The sequence below is a fragment of the Lolium perenne genome, chromosome 1 (genome assembly GCF_019359855.2).
Source record: "Lolium perenne isolate Kyuss_39 chromosome 1, Kyuss_2.0, whole genome shotgun sequence".
Classification (NCBI taxonomy): Eukaryota; Viridiplantae; Streptophyta; class Magnoliopsida; order Poales; family Poaceae; genus Lolium; species Lolium perenne.
The window spans coordinates 271,699,233-271,717,465 of NC_067244.2; the positions used below are offsets into that span (position 1 = coordinate 271,699,233).

At 47.0% G+C, this 18,233-nt stretch overlaps 1 long non-coding RNA gene across 1 annotated transcript in view; it reads left to right on the plus strand.

Moving 5' to 3' along the window:
* Window positions 1-16,807, plus strand: part of LOC127327950 (uncharacterized) — a 30,337-nt gene extending 13,530 nt beyond the window's left edge. Inside the window, exons 3-4 of the long non-coding RNA XR_007868865.2 lie at window positions 1,855-1,969; window positions 16,546-16,807. This is a non-coding gene — a long non-coding RNA (uncharacterized lncRNA). The remainder of the gene's footprint in view (window positions 1-1,854; window positions 1,970-16,545) is intronic.
* Window positions 16,808-18,233: the final 1,426 nt, after the last annotated feature.

Below are 18,233 nucleotides of genomic sequence, written 5' to 3' on the forward strand. Positions count from 1 at the left end.
AGAGGCTAAGGGAGATGATGGTCTCTCTCACAGGGCAGCTCTGTAGGTGGGTGAAAGTAGTAAAATGATCGATCCCCTGCACGAGAGGGGGTAGTGCGGCTTATATAGGCACCGGCACTTTACATATAAGACCCTATAGTTTACTGGCCGGCTTGGCCGGCTCCGGCTTCCGCTCCTTCCCGAGGCGGTGACGTCAGGAGTGGTTGAGGCATCGTGGCCTGTCCCATCCGGCTGCCACGGTCAGCGGTATGGAGAGGAGGTGTCCCTGTCTCCGTCAGCCACTGTAGCCAGTACGGATCGTCGTAAGCCCTGACGGCCTGTCCGGCGCGTGGCACTATTGCTCCACAGTGCCCCGCGCTTTACGGAAGATGGAGTCAGCGTGGACTTTAGGAACCCGGACCACCAACCCGGTTCCTTCCAGTGCAAGACTCGCCAGCCTCGAGTCGGTCTGAGGTACAAACCCCAGTCGGATATGGCTTGTAGAAGCCGGCCCAGCTACAGCATTGGTGGCCGTAGCCAGGCCGACTAGGACCTAGAGCCAGCCGGCTTCCGGACCAGCCGGCCACGGCGCCAGCCGGCTGCTCCTCAGCCGGCCTTTGCCGCGAGCCGGCCAGTGGCCAGCCGGCTGCTCCGCGTCCATTGCCCTATCCGGGGTCTTCCCCCCGACAACAGATCTGGCTTTGTCAAATTAAACCAGGAGCTTGGAAACGAATTTTTGAATGAAACAAATTGGGTAAGAACCAGCTTTTCAATACCTCTCCAATGCAGCTGACCTCATATTTTTATGAGCCGTGTACGATTTGTGGTGAATTAAACTTGTTCTGTGTGTTCTGCAGGCATGGCTGTTAGCTTTTAAATCACCAAAAATCCATTTTTGAACCTAATTGAGTGATTCCAGTTCTGTAGGACTACGGAATGTTTTCTTAATCATCTCAAACAAGTTTCAAACCTTTATCTGTTCTGTAACTCTAGAGGTAAAGCAAATGGTATAGACATGCAGTAATCTTGTCAATCCATTTGTTAGAGTTTCAGAAATAATTTTAACCCAAATCCAATTGTGTATGCCTCTCTGTTTAAATACCTTTCAAATGCCAGTGGTCCCATATTTTTAGGATTTTTCTACGATTTATGGCTTACAGATCTTGTTTTCTATACAGTCAGATTCAAACAAATTCCTAAATTTGTAGGTTTAATATTTTTGAGTGAATCCAATTGGGTTAGTCTTGTATTAGTACTGGCCATCTAGGAAAAATAGTGTTAGTCTCTGTTCATGCATTTTCGTTACTGTTAGTAAGGTATATGTGTGACATGCATTGTTGGACCAAAACTTGTTGGGTTTATTTAAAAACCTTGACCAACTCTTTTATTTAGAACTGGGCAACCTTTGTTTTATGCTTGCAAAACAAAACCTCTGCAACTCAACTTTAGCCCTATTGTTTTGCTTAAGTTTTCAAATGATGTGGAATGTGGTTTGCTTCCTATTTTGGATGTTGTGTTATGTGAGCAAACTAAGTTAGGAAAACTGTTTTCTACTTTTCCAAAAATGTTTGAAAATGTTTTGTGAATGTTTTTGATGTCAAACTAATGCTCTTGTCCTCTTTATGATGTTATCTACCAGGGGATACTTAGTTGTGCCATGGAAATACCTAGAGAGGCAATTGCTAAGTCGTGGCACTCTCATACCTTTACTAGGTAAATAAATGGGGTTTTCTTTTAGTTGCTTTGTAGTATCTATAAGTCTTTTGTATGTTAGCCCTTAGTAAAGTGGTTAGCTATTGATTGTTGAATGTTGCATGCTTGTTATGTTTGGAGCAATGTGATTGATTGTGTTCCTTTTATATTTTCCGGCGATAGATGCGAACAATTTCGGAGGAGAAGAAGAAGAAGTGGAATCGGACAAGGATTTTATTTGTACTGTGGGAATTCTTATTTGATGGAGTTGAAGAAGTCCAGGGACAAATAAGCCAAGGCAAGCCATCTTTTGATCTCTGATATGATGTCTCTTTGGATGTCATCTTGTGCTATCAATAGCATCATGGTTCTATGTGTGATGATCTCCATGTTGTTGTCATCTATGCTTGGATGCAAGCATGGTACCTCTAGTAGTTTTATCTTGTCAAGGTCTTGGTAATTGGTTGGGTGTATGGTATCATGTCCATTGCTACCCAACTTGTTTTCTATATTTAGCTTGATCATGTTCCACCTCGGGACAAGATTCATACTACACCACCTTCTAGTGTAGAAGTATCAATACCATGACCTTGGTGTATTCTCAAATTGTGATGAGTATGCCTAATTCCCTAAATGGTGTTGGTTTTGGTCAATTCTCATCCCTATCTGTTGATTGGGTTAGATAGCACCACAAATCTGAAAGTATAGTTTCATCTTATGTTGTCATAATACATGCTTAGCCCAAGCAAGTATGATCCACTCCAATACCTCTTTTTCATACCCTCAATGGTGTGATGACCCTCATCTCGGCCATAGTGTTGTATTAGTCAACTCATGAAACTTTAGGTTGGGAACCCCTCAAGGTTTACCTTGTTGTAAATGTTTATGAAAACCTTGGGTGAGGCAACCTTACCCAAGCGTATGGTTTATGAAAGGAAAGGATCTTGACAAAGATGGTTGGAAAGAGGAAAGTGTGGGTGTGACTTGGGGTTTTGAGAAAAACGACACATGGTTCTTTGTATTCGCCCGGAACAATTACACAGCGCAACCACATTATCCAAAGTGGGTACGGGCTTAGTCTGACGTCTGTTGAAATTGGCATAAGCCACCTTCACAACTCTCTAGGAGGGTCACGATGACCTCTGACACCGGGTTGCGCTCTGAAGGAGGCAATACACTGCATTAACTTGCAGTCGGACGACTACTGAGGGTCTTCTGTCATGGCGCCGGAGATACGCTCAAAAGGAGGTATGCTACCGGGGTGCCGGGAAGGGGTAAGCCCGCAGGGAAGGCACTACAAGGAATCGAGTCTATTGCAACAAAAATAATTGTCGCGATAGATGCCGTTTTGTGGCAATACGCACCTATTGCCACGAAATGACGTTCGTTGGCAAGCGTTACAATTACATGTATGGTAATAGGCTTTTGCAACGAAAACACGATTGTGGCAACAAAGTGATCTATTGCAACAACTATGTGGGAAGTTGCCACATGTTTTCCCGTGGCAGCACTCACTTATCTCCACAATTTGGTTTGTGGAGATAGCTTGTCGCAACATGCAACCATGTTGTGGCATTTGCCAGTTTGTGGTGATATACATTTGTGGCAATAACCTATACCAACGACCTACGTTTCGTGGCGCACTCTCTTTTGTGGCAATACCGAGCCGTGGTGATAACCTATGGCAACATCTACTAGTTTGTAGCATTAGCCATTTGCCACGGATCGCTACCCTCGTGTTATTAACTTATGGCGACAATCATTCCACTCGTCGCGATAAATAGGTATGTCAACTGTAAAAAATTGTGGCGGTAAGGTGTTGCGACAATTTTAACATTTCGTGGCGATACTCTATTTCAATAAAATCCAGTTTCGTGGCACCAAATACTTATCGCAACAGGGAAAATACTTGTAGCAAGAAGTTACTGCGACAATGTGAACTTTTTGTGGAGATACTCTATTTCAACATTATGCACTGTTGTGGCGCTACATACTTATTGCAGCATCCAAAATGTTTGTAGCAAGAAGCTACCGCCACAATTTGAATTTTTTGTGGCGATACTCTATTTCAACAAAGTTTGTTCCGTGGCGCAAAATATTTATCACAACATGCAGAAAAATGTGGTAGCAATTTATTATCACAACATCCAGCGCACACATGTCATTAGCAGATACTGGAGTGTCAGATTGTCCTTGAGTACCTATACAAGATTTAGCAATATTGAAGATTTAGCAATTTAACCCATACAAGGATTTTATGCATTATAGCAAATGCTATGGATAGCTTAAGTGAGATAAACAATTTACCAGATCTGGGTTGTTCACCCTTGTTTATGTATTATGTTATACTTTCCATCCTTGTTAAGACAACAGAGCCATTTCTTACTGCGCACAAAAACAATAAAGGGACATAGCATTAACAAACCATATTTGATGTGCACCATTCATATATTTGATCAAGAAGTAAATATGTTGTGTACCAGCAGCATCCACCGTGAACTCATCCTTGTGCCCTTGAGTAGGTACGATCAGAAATTGAGTCATATTCAGAAAAAAAAAACACAAAACATAAAGCATGCATACTTTAGCACTTCAATATCTTGGAAACAATCTTTTAGAATGTCTTGTATTATTTCTCTTGCTTAATATGCAGGCAGTTGAGTTTTTTGAATAAAAGGATGCAAGAATGACTATGATAGTATGCATGTCCAACAAAATATAGACAAGCTGAATGGATCACATTTTGTTTCCACCAGAGGTACCACAAAGAGAACATAACACCTCAGATTCAGAGTAATGCACATAACTGTTAAATATTTTCCAGAAACCTTATCTTAGCACCTACGCGTGGCTCTCTTACTAACTAGTTCTGTTCAAGCCAAACTACCTTGAAGAGGTAGCATTACATATAGAAAAGGCACAAGTCCAAAGCATGAATCACCTACTGGCAGGATTCCGTTTGCATCTATGGCCTAACCATAGGACAAAATTATCAGGTTACTTAAGGCATCCTAACATTGCTTTAGTCAAATAGATGAGAAAACTATTCAGAGTTCCATAGTATGATTGCATGCACATGCAGATTTTACAAAGTATTTGGATAGCAGGTCTACCATTATATAAGAATTTGAAAGCATCTTATAAACAAGAGAAGCCTGTCATTACATAGTTATTATCACACATTGAATTGCCATTTGTGAAGGAAAGCACAAGCAACTGGATAGTGTCATGTTGGAATTATAAAAGATCACAAACTCACAATGTACAAAATGTTCAGAAGCACGATTTAATCCAGAACATGCATTAAGCACACCTTTTCAGTTAGAATCATCACAAATTCAATTACCAATCATCAAAAACAAAAATGATGAACATGCTTTGAAGTAGAAGCATGTGTACTGTACGAACACCAATGACCTTTTATGTGTGAAGATATGCTGAACTTCTAATGACAAAAACATATATTAGATGAATACTGAACATGCTTCAGTTCAGATGAACATTATTATTTCAGTTCGGATGAGAATAAACCACATGTTGAGACTAGATTCAGTAAAATCATTGGGAGTACAATGTCCAATCAGAAAAGGATTAAAGTTAGAATCCATGTTGAGCATCTAATACAATGATTCACCAATCAGAAAAGGATTCAGTACAAGCATTCATCAATCTACAACTAGTCAGACTCGATTTACTTGTGAGACTAGATTTTTCTAATGTAATCACGCACACAGTACAACCGATTTTTCTAGTATAATCTCAAAATATAGATCATTAGCAAAATATTACAATGTGACAGTGATGCCCTTCTAATTCATGGAGAGGCACGGTTCAAGAAACCCAAGAAGGCACGATCCATCTGCTAATTCCAGGAAAACTAAGGCCCTATGGATGGAGAGATGGGCTACAGGGCTTTAATCTAAATCAATTGATCATGGGCTAACTATTAGTGCTAATCTCCAGCTGTTAGCGCACATACCAGTAGTTACTGCAGTTTCGATCGATTGGTCTCGCTCCTGCTCGCCCCTGCCTCCGCCCCTGGCGCCAGGTTGTTGACGGAGTCGAGGGCAGTGGCAGCGCGTCAACATTCCCAGATGCATTTGAGGGCGGGGTGGCGGCGTGGGGCAGCGCGGCAACGACACTAGAGGGCAGGGCGGCGGACATCCCGACAATACATGGCATAGCGGCGACGTGGGGCAGCGCGGCAATGGTTGCGCTGGTGGCAGGCGGTAGCGGCGGCGCTGAAACGCGTGGTTCATGTGAGTGGGCGATGTGGAGGAGCCTGATGACGATGGGAGGGGATTGGAAGAAAATAACCTGAGAGATTGTACTCCCGATCGGCGGTGGTGTGTTGACGCCGTGAGCACCGACGAAGACGAGAACTCAGATCCAATCGCCACCGTGATGATGCTGTGATTTCGCTAGAGTACTAATCGGGAGTAGTTGTCAGGTGCCTTTACCGGGAAGGTTAAATAGGCTACTTTTTTTGGTGGGAACAAAAATATTCGGGCGTTTAGCGGGAGGTTTGATTTTTTGGGTAAACACTAATTAGGTGGTGGGAAAGTAATTCTTTTTGGAGAGAATGTTTGCAGTAAAAAAAATTGAAAAATAATATTTCTTAGCATTATGAAATATATATGCTGCTAAAAATAATGTTACTAAAATTATTTCTGCCGCCGGCGAACTAGTTGTATAGTTCTTGGATGGGAAGAGGTAGGAAGCAAATTACTGTTGGCGGTGTTGTTCGTTTTGTTGACGCTGTCATGATGCTGTAAGGATGGAAACGCTTCGTGCCATCACGTCGTCCTGAAGATGGATCGATCGTGATCCCACACGTGTGTCCGTCCGTATAAAAATGGCAGTGTCAGCTAGCGTGCAAACAGTTGCGCCTCCGCCCTTCATCGACTGGACAACTCATCTCCACCCTCGGCGACCTGCACGCAGCTGCAGCTAGCGAACACACATCTGGCAAGCTGGCGCCAGCCAGGTGTTATCACCAGAATTTGACCGAGTCGGAGGTGGGCCACGATTGAGAAAGACTTGAAGATATACATGGAAGGAAAAACAAGAATTGGCCTTATGCACGAAGTTGGGCTGAATTGCCCATTGTATCTGTAATTTAGTGGATCGTATCTTTAGATTAAAAGTTAGAGTTTTACTCGTGCACGGTTAGGTGCACGTCCGAATTAGAAAGTCCGCTGGACTATAAATATGTATCTAGGGTTTATGGAATAAACAACAACACAACGTTCACCCCAAAAACAAACCAATCTCGGCGCATCGCCAACTCCTTCGTCTCGAGGGTTTCAATCAGGTAAGCGACATGCTGCCTAGATCGCATCTTGCGATCTAGGCAGCACAAGCCCCACGTTGTTCATGCGTTGCCCGTACTGAAGCGTCTTTGATGGCGGGCAACGTAGTTATCATAGATGTGTTAGGGTTAGCATAGCTCTTCGTATAAACATGCTTACGTAGTGCAACCCTCGCATGTCTAGCCGCCCTCACGCCTATCTCAGGCGTGGGGGCGGCACCCTGCTTGTTCATCATCTAGTAGATCTGATCCGTTACGATTGCTCCTTGCTCCGCAAGGATTAGTTTAATATCTGCAATAGTTAGGCCTTACGAAGGGGGGGAGGATCCAGCGGCACGTAGGGTGGCGTTCGCAAGTCCTAAACAGGATGTTCCGATGATCAACGTCACGTTGGTTGTGTGGCCTTGTTTAGGATCGGCTTACGAGCACCGTGCGTGGCCGCGAGGCCCAACCTGGAGTAGGATGATCCGATTATGCGGTGAAAACCCTAAATCGTCGTAGATCTCATTAGCTTTATCTTGATCAAGCAGGATCACCAGGTATTCGTGCACCCCGTACGGATCATGGGTGGATCGGCTCTTTGAGCCGATTCACAGGATAGCCTGAGAGCCGATCGAGGCTCTGATTTAATGTTTACGTGTATGCCATGCAGGAACTAAGCGAGGCATCCCCATCACCTTCCTGACCAGGTATAGGTCAGGTGGCACGCCCTTGCACTTCGCATCGCCGCGTGTGACCAGAAGAGCATTGCGGGCCGTCGCTCGGAGGGGTCTCAGCCAGCCGCAGCTCTAGGCTCTTCCCGGCTCTACCGTGTTGACAGGCCGCTGCCCGCCGGTGGGTTTTGGCGATCAACACATTCTGGCACGCCCGGTGGGACAATCATCTACATCAACCACATCGCCATCTACATCTGAGATGGCGGCGGACGGCACGCCAGTCACCTACGAGGAGCTGCCTGCTGAGCTCAAGAAGAAACATGACGAGATCAAGGCCACCCTCGAAGCCGACCTCATCGGCTCTTTTCAGAGAACCCGTACCCATGGCATCAGATGGAAGGGGTTCTCACCACAAGGTGCACTCGATGGGATAGATCTCTCTGCTCCGTCGGAGGAACGCACCAGGGCCCTTCGGCAGGAGATCAACTACTTGGTGGCTCACTCGCTACACCGCCACTCTGAAAACTTGGTCAACGTGTTGGAGCGTCTCGCTCTGCGCGTGATCCAGGAGATCATGAGCCACCAGTACTCGCCGTCAGGACCAGCTCTCGGGACGCACCAAGGAGAGTTGCCACTCCAGTCCCGTCCACCGCTGCCATACGCGTTGGCAGCACCAGCTGAAGTGCCGGCTACACCGGCATTCGTCGTTTACAAGATCGGTGGTGACCCTAGTGACTACCAGTTCTTGGCTGAGGCGCCCAAGGAGATCCCTCAAGGATATGCATGCACGTATGTGCCAGATTGTGGCAACTGGCCACTCTCAAACCAGGCCACAACGTCGGGGACTCGGCGCAAACAGGAGGAACGTCGGCAACGAGCTTGAGAAGCAGACGTGGCTAACTAAGTACGCCACCCCGACGAAACTCCCGAGCCCAGCTCCTGCAGTTGGCTCAGAGCTGGAAAAGCAAACATGGCTGGCTAAGTACGCCACCCCGGCGAATCTTCAGAATACATCTCCTGCAGCCAGTACGGTGGATCAGATCAGTACCATACTGAGAGACCAGTTCGGCATTATGCCGAAAAGGAGGGCAATCGGCTATTCCAAGCCGTACCCCGACGAGTACGAGATGATCCCGCTGCCACCTAAATATCGGCTCCCTGACTTCTCCAAATTCAGTGGATCGGATGGCTCCAGCTCCATCGAGCACATCGGCCGATATTTGGCGCAACTAGGACCGGCCGGTGTCGGATCAGCTACGCGTGAGGCTCTTTTCACAGTCCCTCACAGGATCGGCTTTTGGATGGTATACCTCTTTGCCGGCAAACTCCATCCAGTCTTGGAAGCAATTGGAAGAACAGTTCCATACGCAATACCATTCAGAAGCTTCCGAGTCTAGCATTGCCGATCTAGCACAACTACGTCAGAAGCGCGGAGAAACGGTGACAGAGTACATCCAGCGCTTCAGGAATCTTAGGAACCGATGTTATTCGGTTCGTATAAGCTGAAAAGGAAGCAACAATCGGGCGATGGCTGGCCTTGCAACACAGCTCACCGACATGGCCTCCCAAGCAGATTATCCCTCGCCGGCGCACATGGTTCAGAAACTATCAGCATATGAACAGCGCCACCCAGACCTGTACCAAGACAAGTTCAAGCGTGCAGTAGTCATGGTCGATACAGAGGAAGGTGAAGTGCCTGCGGGAGACCAAGAAATAGCGGTGGCTGAGTGGACTCGGGGAGGAACTCCCGTATCCTGCAAATGGGTAAAACCACCAGGGCCGCCTGGGGATTTGATTTTGACGTGACCAAGACTGAACAAATCTTCGACCTCGCTTAAGGAGAAACAGTTGACGATTCCTGAAGGTCTCAAGTTCCCTACGGCGCAAGAGCTAAACGGAAAGCCGTACTGCAAATTCCACAACTCGCTTTCCCATGCCACCAACGACTGCAGGGTGTGGCGTCAGCACATCCAAGCGGCGATAGAGAAGGGGCGTTTAATTTTCAACCAATACGCCATGAAGGTAGACACCCAGCCCTTCCCCGCCGTTAATATGGTAGAAGTCATCTACCCCGAGGGCTGCCAGCCAGGTCCCACGTTCAGCGTCAACATGGTAGGGCCTGGGAACCACTCTGGCAAAGATGGAGATGAGGGCAGCTGCTCTCATAGCAAGGACACAGAAGAGGCCGCTCCACGCGATCGGCTCCATCATGATGGCAAGCGCTACGTCACAGAGGGAGAAGTGAAGAACATAAGATATCAGCGACCTCTCTCTGATTACCTCCTCAACAAATATGTGAGTCAGTATGACCAACGCCGACGGTCCAACTATGATGATGAAGGAGATCGTCTGGCTAGAGAAGCCAGAAGACATCGTCGGCAGGATCGCGATGAGGAGGAGCACGAGCGCCGTGCCACGGACAGGCCAAGGGAGCAAGAAGACAACGCCAGACACTGGGATTGCCCTTTCTTCAGACACTGCTGGGATTCAGGAATGAGCCGATTGCCCACAATCGGCAATTGCCCAGAATGCAACAAGAAGAAGAAGGAGGCAGCCAACGTGTCTGTGTTTGAGCGCTTAGGGCCTCTCCCACCACCAAGCAAACGCGCTGAGTCACCTCGTTGGGCAGATCTTGAGGATTCAGAAGACGAGGGACTAGAAGAAGAAGAAGACAGGTACCACCGTCCAAGGTGGTGCCCTGACGGACTCAGCCGTTCGCAGAAACGCAGGGTTCAGCGGTTGCGCGGCCTGGAGGAAGCCGAAAGGTTATACTTGCATACGTTGAGGAAGGCACGGCCTGATCTGGCTGCAAAGGTTCAGCGAGCCCTGAATGAAGAGGGTCGTCCACGGAGAATGGAGTGGCGCCCCAAACAAAGGAGAGCCGATGATGAGACATCGGCTGGCACGAACATGGTGTTCATCCTCCCTTCAGAGTTCAGTGCTCCAGGGTTAGATGAGACATCCGTGGCACAACTTGACTGCGGCCCACGGCCGGTTATCTTTGAGAAGCCACAAGATAAGAGCTACAGGCATCTGAAGGCCCTGTATTTGCGAGGATATATCGATGGGAGGCCTGTGAACAAGATGCTGGTAGACACCGGAGCGGCAGTTAACATCATGCCGTATTCTATGTTACGTCGGCTGGGATGCTCTAGCTCGGATTTAATCAAGACCAATGTAACATTGAGCGATTTCAACGGCCAAGCGTCTGAGGCACAGGGAGTTCTGAACGTGGATCTGACTGTAGGAAGGAAAACTATCCCTACAACGTTCTTCATCGTCGATAGCACGAGCAGTTATGCTGTGCTGTTGGGAAGAGATTGGATCCACGCCAACTGCTGTATTCCCTCCACGATGCACCAATGCATAATACAGTGGGATGGAGATGAGGTAGAAGTCGTCCAGGCCGATGATTCAGTTGAAGTTTCAACGGCTGGCATGAACGCATGGGAAGCAGCGGGCCAAGAACCCCTCTCAGGCATCAACTTAGACGACTGCGAACGCATCGATGTGACAAAAGGAAGGGTTAAGCTGGTTTTATCCACCGGCCTGACCATGTAGTCAAAGCAAAGCGACGTGTAACTTGGCGAGGCTGATCCTTGTGATCGGCCCCAAAGGTCTATGAAGGGACATTACAGAACCTTCAGTCAGCGCTCTAATCATTATGGAGGCCGATCCCAGCAATCGGCCAAAATTATCCTCACCACATGTTCTGCTTGTGTTCACCTTTGACCCTATCAGGAGCCGACGTGCGAGTTACAGAGCCGATATCCGCCATTCTTTAACAGATTCGGCTCGGGGGGCACCTGAATACTGGAACAGATGCAGGGGTACATGTGTGCAATGAATACTGGGGGCTGATGGGAGAAAATCGGCCAGTAAAAAAAAAAAAAACAAAAAAATTTACAGCCGATGCAAGGGCATCGACGTTAGAATTGAAAGACAGCCGATGCACAACCATCGACTTTAGCAGAAATTATGCAATGTCTATCGAGTCTCCACCGGATCCAGGCCAACGGTGGTACCTTCTGTTGCCTCGAGTGAGTAAAACAATGGAAACTTCTTCAGCCACTTCGAGCCGATCCGGGTTCCTGAACCCCGTTGTCAAGGATTTCTAATCTTTAGGACGAAAGATTATCGGCTAACGGAGGAAGAAAAGGGATCGGCTTTGGCGCATTCTCTCTAACATTCTCGCCTCGAGTAAGGCTCGGGGGGCAGCAGGCCTGGTGGATGCTCTCTTTTGCTCTGTTTAAAGAGCCGATTGGGGATACTATCGGCTGATCCTTCATTGCAACCTTCTTCACGATGATGAGTACTGAAGAGGATTATTGGGTTTGGTTAGAAAGTTCAAAGGCTTTCCTGAAAAGATCCTGCATCAGTTGAGGAAGGGAAGGGTGAAATTCAAAGAACCGGTGTGGTACTATCGGCTCATTACGCATTGGCAAAGGGGGCGAATCGGCAAGGTCAGTAGAAGGAGGAATCGGCTAAATTAAACTCAAAGGAAATCGGCAAGATCAAATTGGGGAAAGTTCTTCATTGATTAGATTTCTTACATAAAAGAGCTGATTGCTCTCAAAAGGAAGTACTAGGGGATACATTGCCCCATCTACTACTACTGGCCCTATTCTAGAGGTCCTATCTACGGGCCATCACTGCCCTCGTCGTCGCCGTCGTCGCCGCTGTCGGCGCTGCTCCCGGCGGGCTCGTCGTCGATCCAATGGCCGCCGACCGGGTCCTCGTTGTCTTCATCCTCTTCGTCAGCGGCGTCCTCGTCGCTGTCGAAGTCGCTAAGATTGCCCGGCCAAGGGCAGAACCGCTTGGCCGGCGGCTCGTCGGAGGAGCTCTCGTCATCGTCCTCCTCCTCCTCTTCCTGCTCCTCCTCCTCCCCGGAAGAGGTGAAGTCGCAGGAGAAGCTGTCGTCGTCGCTCTCCTCCTCCGTTGCCCCAACGGCGAGGAAGCGGAGGTCGCTCTCCCCGTCCGTCGAGGACTGGTCGTCCTCGGACCAGATGGAGAAGTCGTGGTCTGACTCCTCCCCGGCCGCAATGGCGCGGCGGATGTTCGCTGCATGGACCTCTGCCGGATTGTACTCCGGCGTCGGCTCACGGGATGCGGAGGACTGGCTGGAAGGACCCGATGGAGCAGAGGAGGAAGAAGACATGGTGGCAGGAGGGCTTTTGGAGTGCTAGTGCGATGGAGATACGGAGGAGAACTGTGCGTAGCGGTTAAATAAAAGGAGATATAGTGGAAATTCAATGCCACAGCAGTTTCCGAGGAAGTGGTGCCTAAGAAGAAAAAAAAACTGCCAGATCACGCGGAGAAGTTGAGGAGGCAGGGCATCATGATGAAGGATACTGCGACGGTTCTGCCACGACATGACCCGACGAAGGAAAACAGAGTGATTTTGGAATTACCAATTCCAAAACCAGGGGGGCATGTGTTATCACCAGAATTTGACCGAGTCGGAGGTGGGCCACGATTGAGAAAGACTTGAAGATATACATGGAAGGAAAAACAAGAATTGGCCTTATGCACGAAGTTGGGCTGAATTGCCCATTGTATCTGTAATTTAGTGGATCGTATCTTTAGATTAAAAGTTAGAGTTTTACTCGTGCACGGTTAGGTGCACGTCCGAATTAGAAAGTCCGCTGGACTATAAATATGTATCTAGGGTTTATGGAATAAACAACAACACAACGTTCACCCCAAAAACAAACCAATCTCGGCGCATCGCCAACTCCTTCGTCTCGAGGGTTTCAATCAGGTAAGCGACATGCTGCCTAGATCGCATCTTGCGATCTAGGCAGCACAAGCCCCACGTTGTTCATGCGTTGCCCGTACTGAAGCGTCTTTGATGGCGGGCAACGTAGTTATCATAGATGTGTTAGGGTTAGCATAGCTCTTCGTATAAACATGCTTACGTAGTGCAACCCTCGCATGTCTAGCCGCCCTCACGCCTATCTCAGGCGTGGGGGCGGCACCCTGCTTGTTCATCATCTAGTAGATCTGATCCGTTACGATTGCTCCTTGCTCCGCAAGGATTAGTTTAATATCTGCAATAGTTAGGCCTTACGAAGGGGGGGAGGATCCAGCGGCACGTAGGGTGGCGTTCGCAAGTCCTAAACAGGATGTTCCGATGATCAACGTCACGTTGGTTGTGTGGCCTTGTTTAGGATCGGCTTACGAGCACCGTGCGTGGCCGCGAGGCCCAACCTGGAGTAGGATGATCCGATTATGCGGTGAAAACCCTAAATCGTCGTAGATCTCATTAGCTTTATTTTGATCAAGCAGGATCACCAGGTATTCGTGCACCCCGTACGGATCATGGGTGGATCGGCTCTTTGAGCCGATTCACAGGATAGCCTGAGAGCCGATCGAGGCTCTGATTTAATGTTTACGTGTATGCCATGCAGGAACTAAGCGAGGCATCCCCATCACCTTCCTGACCAGGTATAGGTCAGGTGGCACGCCCTTGCACTTCGCATCGCCGCGTGTGACCAGAAGAGCATTGCGGGCCGTCGCTCGGAGGGGTCTCAGCCAGCCGCAGCTCTAGGCTCTTCCCGGCTCTACCGTGTTGACAGGCCGCTGCCCGCCGGTGGGTTTTGGCGATCAACACCAGGCAGACGCCGTCGGTGCCGATTGAGTTGGCGCTGGAGAGGGCGCCGATGCTGGTGCCACCGATCAAGCTACCTCACGCAAACATTGCGACAATAGCTATGAATCGGGGCGCCTCCCAGAAAAGCAGGGTTGGGGATTAGATCAGGGCGATTGGGGAATTATCTGCGAGTTGCTAACTTGCCACCAATCGTACTGGTATTGGTATGTTTATCTTTCAAAAAAACCCTGAAACTTTCCTAATGCGCACGCTCAGTCCGTCAAACTGCAAAATACTGAGCCCCACCGCACCACGTCAGCAGAATACGTAGCCAATGTGTCCCAGTGATCGTACGTGTTTGGCCGGAACAAATTTGTCTACTAGCTTAATTTGTTTTCAGAGTTCAGTAACCAATTTGAACTTTTCGGACAAGTTACGTGAATTTTACTATTAAAAAATCTTTATTACACTTTGGGCTGAGGGTCAAATTAGACATTAAGGGAAAAAAACAAAAGTGCCAACGACACCTCCTCCCGTCCTTCGTCTTTGACGCCGTGGCCGCCCTTCCCTCTTTTTGCAGCGCCGCCGCTAGGGTTCTTCAACGACGGTGCATCCTCCTCATCTCGAACGGCAAAGTGAGGCCCCGCGTGCAATTTCATCAGTCTCGGACGGATTTCGTTATTCCTTGCGTTCTACTCATCGGATTTGATTTGGTGTGTATCGAGGAGCATTGTCCGCGTCGTACTCGTGTTACAAGGCAAAATTAGGGACCAACTGCTTCAGGTACTGCATATACATCTCAATCCCAATACTCTCAATATAGGCAAAGACATGGGAAGTAATGTATGCTATAACTGAAAATTACCTCGCCTGATGAACTAACTGGAAAAATCCAACAAGGATTGTTGCCTCTAAAAGTTTTACAAACATGTCAGGGCTGCTATTATAAACATATGAAATGCTATAGGACATTCTGTTCCATAGAAAAGAGAAAGAGCTATAGAACAAGTGTGTATTTATATGATATGTAGTAACCGTGAATCAATATAAAGTGAATTATTTCACTCTTAAATTTGACATGAAGATTGAGTAAACAGCTGGTAGCACAAGAAAAAAACTATTGTAATCTATAATTCAGACATAATTTCTGAACACAAGAAAAAAAGTATTGCAACGAAATGGGTTTGAGGCAAAATACTAATATTACGACAAATTAGTATTTTGTTGCAATACAAGCTATTTTTTGCAACAATGTGAGTACTTAGCGCAACATGGGAAAATATTGCAATATCTTTCCAAATATTACCACAAGTTTATGCTTTTGTTGCATTAGCTAGTCTCTATTGCAACAAGGTGGAAAGATTATGCAACGAAGCATAATTGTCGCAATAGGACCACCATATTACAACATCGTTATGTTTTGTTGCAATACACACCCTCTTTTGCAACAAAAAATGTGGCTACTACGACAAAACTAAATTGTGGCAATATGTGGAGGCTATCACCACGAATGGGGGTTTCGTAGCAATATTGCATTCTATTGCAACGAAAACTGGGCGTTGCAATAATTATTGTTGCAATAGACCGGATTTCCTGTAGTGAGGACTCTTGTCAAGGGAGACAGGCGAAGGACTATGACTGATTATCCGAGCCTCGCATACTTTTGTATGTCGAACCGGGGATGATCCCGGCGGATTTATCGGTTCTTGTGGGGAAAGTGCGCACACTCTGCAGAGTTAAAACTATTCGAATAGCCGCGTCCGCGGTCATGGACGGTTGGGATGGCCGTTACCGAGCTATGTCGAGTTTTGGTTTAGAAAATGATTTCCAAAGGAAATGTGTGTGTTGGATGTACCGGAAGGGTACGGAAAGGCTGGTGCCGACCATATGGAGATGGTCGAGGAAAATGAAACAAAATTGGGTGACCCTTCCTAGTGTTTCATGTAGAGGGACTCTTCTTCAATAAAGATATAGAGATGTCGTAGTTTATCTTTTGAAGTATCTTCTTCAACAAAGATATAGAGATGTCATAGGACTTCCCTAGTATCCCCATCAATTGAGATGGCGGTATGCTACCTCTTCTTTAACAAAGGTATAGAGATGTCATAGGACTCCCTTAGTGTCCCCATCACTCGAGATGCCGGGATGCTATATCCACAAGAGAAACTATTTCTCTTCCACATGCTACATCCACGAGAGAAACTATTTTTCCTCTCTTGTCTTCTCTAGTTAGAATTTTTATCACCTTCTTGATGGTTTGCGAGTACAATTCCAAATGTACTCACGGCTTTGTCCCTGGCTATTTACTTGGCCAGACTTGAAGGAGTTCGACAGATGAAGAAGGAGTTGACGACGTCTATGCGAGCTAGGAACGTCTTCCCAGTCAGTTGCCTGTAGGGTTATGGCAGATGACTTGGGTACTACGCTACTGAAGTGATGATGCTACTCTGATGTTTAGTTAGGCCCTTCGAGGCTATTATGTAAGTATTGGTCATGTGACCATGTTGTAATTTTCTTATTCCGCTTTGTAATGGATGGTGTAATTTGATATCAGTTCGGTTATGTGTTCACGGCACACTGATCATGGGATCGTGAACTGTATACATAACAGGGAATTTCGGACAGCTAGTCCGGGGTCCCCACATCATCATTGAAAGCTTTGTTAGTAGAGCCAAAGATAATATCATCAACATATAATTGGCAAACGAAAAGCTCCCCATTGACCCTCTTAGTAAAAAGAGTGGGATCGATTAGCCCAACATCAAACCCACGATCTACCAATAATTCTTTAAGGTGCTCATACCAAGCTCTAGGAGCTTGTTTGAGACCATAAAGAGCTTTATCAAGCTTGTAGACATGGTTAGGGAAGTTGAGATCCTCAAACCCCGGGGGTTGCTTAACATAAACCTCTTCATGCAAGGGACCATTAAGAAATGCACTTTTCACATCCATTTGTTGTAACTTAAAGTTATGATGCGATGCATAAGCAAGAAGGATACGGATGGACTCAAGGTGAGCCACGGGAGCATAGGTCTCTCCAAAGTTAATTCCCTCAACTTGAGAAAACCCTTGAGCCACCAATCTTGCCTTGTTCCTCACAACATTTCCAAACTCATCTTGCTTGTTCTTGAATATCCATTTAGTGCCAATAACATTGCGGCACCCCTTTGGCTTCTCTACTAAGGTCCACACTTTGTTGCGCTTGAAGTTGTTGAGTTCTTCGTGCATAGCTTCCAACCAATCCGAATCTTCAAGAGCTTCAAATACTTTCTTGGGTTCCTCTAAGGAGATATAAGCATGATGATTGCTAAAGTTAGCTAATTGCCTTCTTGTGGAAACCTTCGCCCTTATATCACCAAGAACCTTATCATGAGTGTGGTCACGAAGCTCAAGGTTCCTTTCTCTTCTTGCTAGACGACGGGCCTCGATCTCCTCCTTGGTTCTTCTTGGCCTTGGAGGTATCACTTGATCAACTTGATCTTTTGGGTCCCCGTCTTGACCTTCAACTTGAGCAACTACAATTTCTTGAGAGTGCTCAACATCATGTTCTTGATCTTGGACATCATTTGGTGCGGAGCAAATATCAAATGGATACTCGCTGGAACCATCATGAATTCTTGGTTGATCTTGACCTTGATCTTGTCCTTGATCTTGTCCTTGATCTTGCCCTTGATCTTGTCCTTGATCTTGCACACAAGAGGGAGGGTTTTGTTCTTGTTCTTGGGTTGGTGCATAATTTGCTTCACTTGATGGGGTTTGTTGATGTTGAGAAGATGAGGGCTCCACCGTGGTAGAGCATAGTCCTTCCCGAGACGCCACACTGTGTCCCTCAATGGGGCGGAAAAATCCCACACCCATTCTTACTATGGCATCTTGAGGTATTTCATTACCTGCACATACATCAACTTGCCCCACTTGGGAGCCATCATTTTCTTCGAACCTCACACTACAAGATTCGATGATAATCCCGGAGGCTATATCAATGATTCTATAAGTGTGAGAC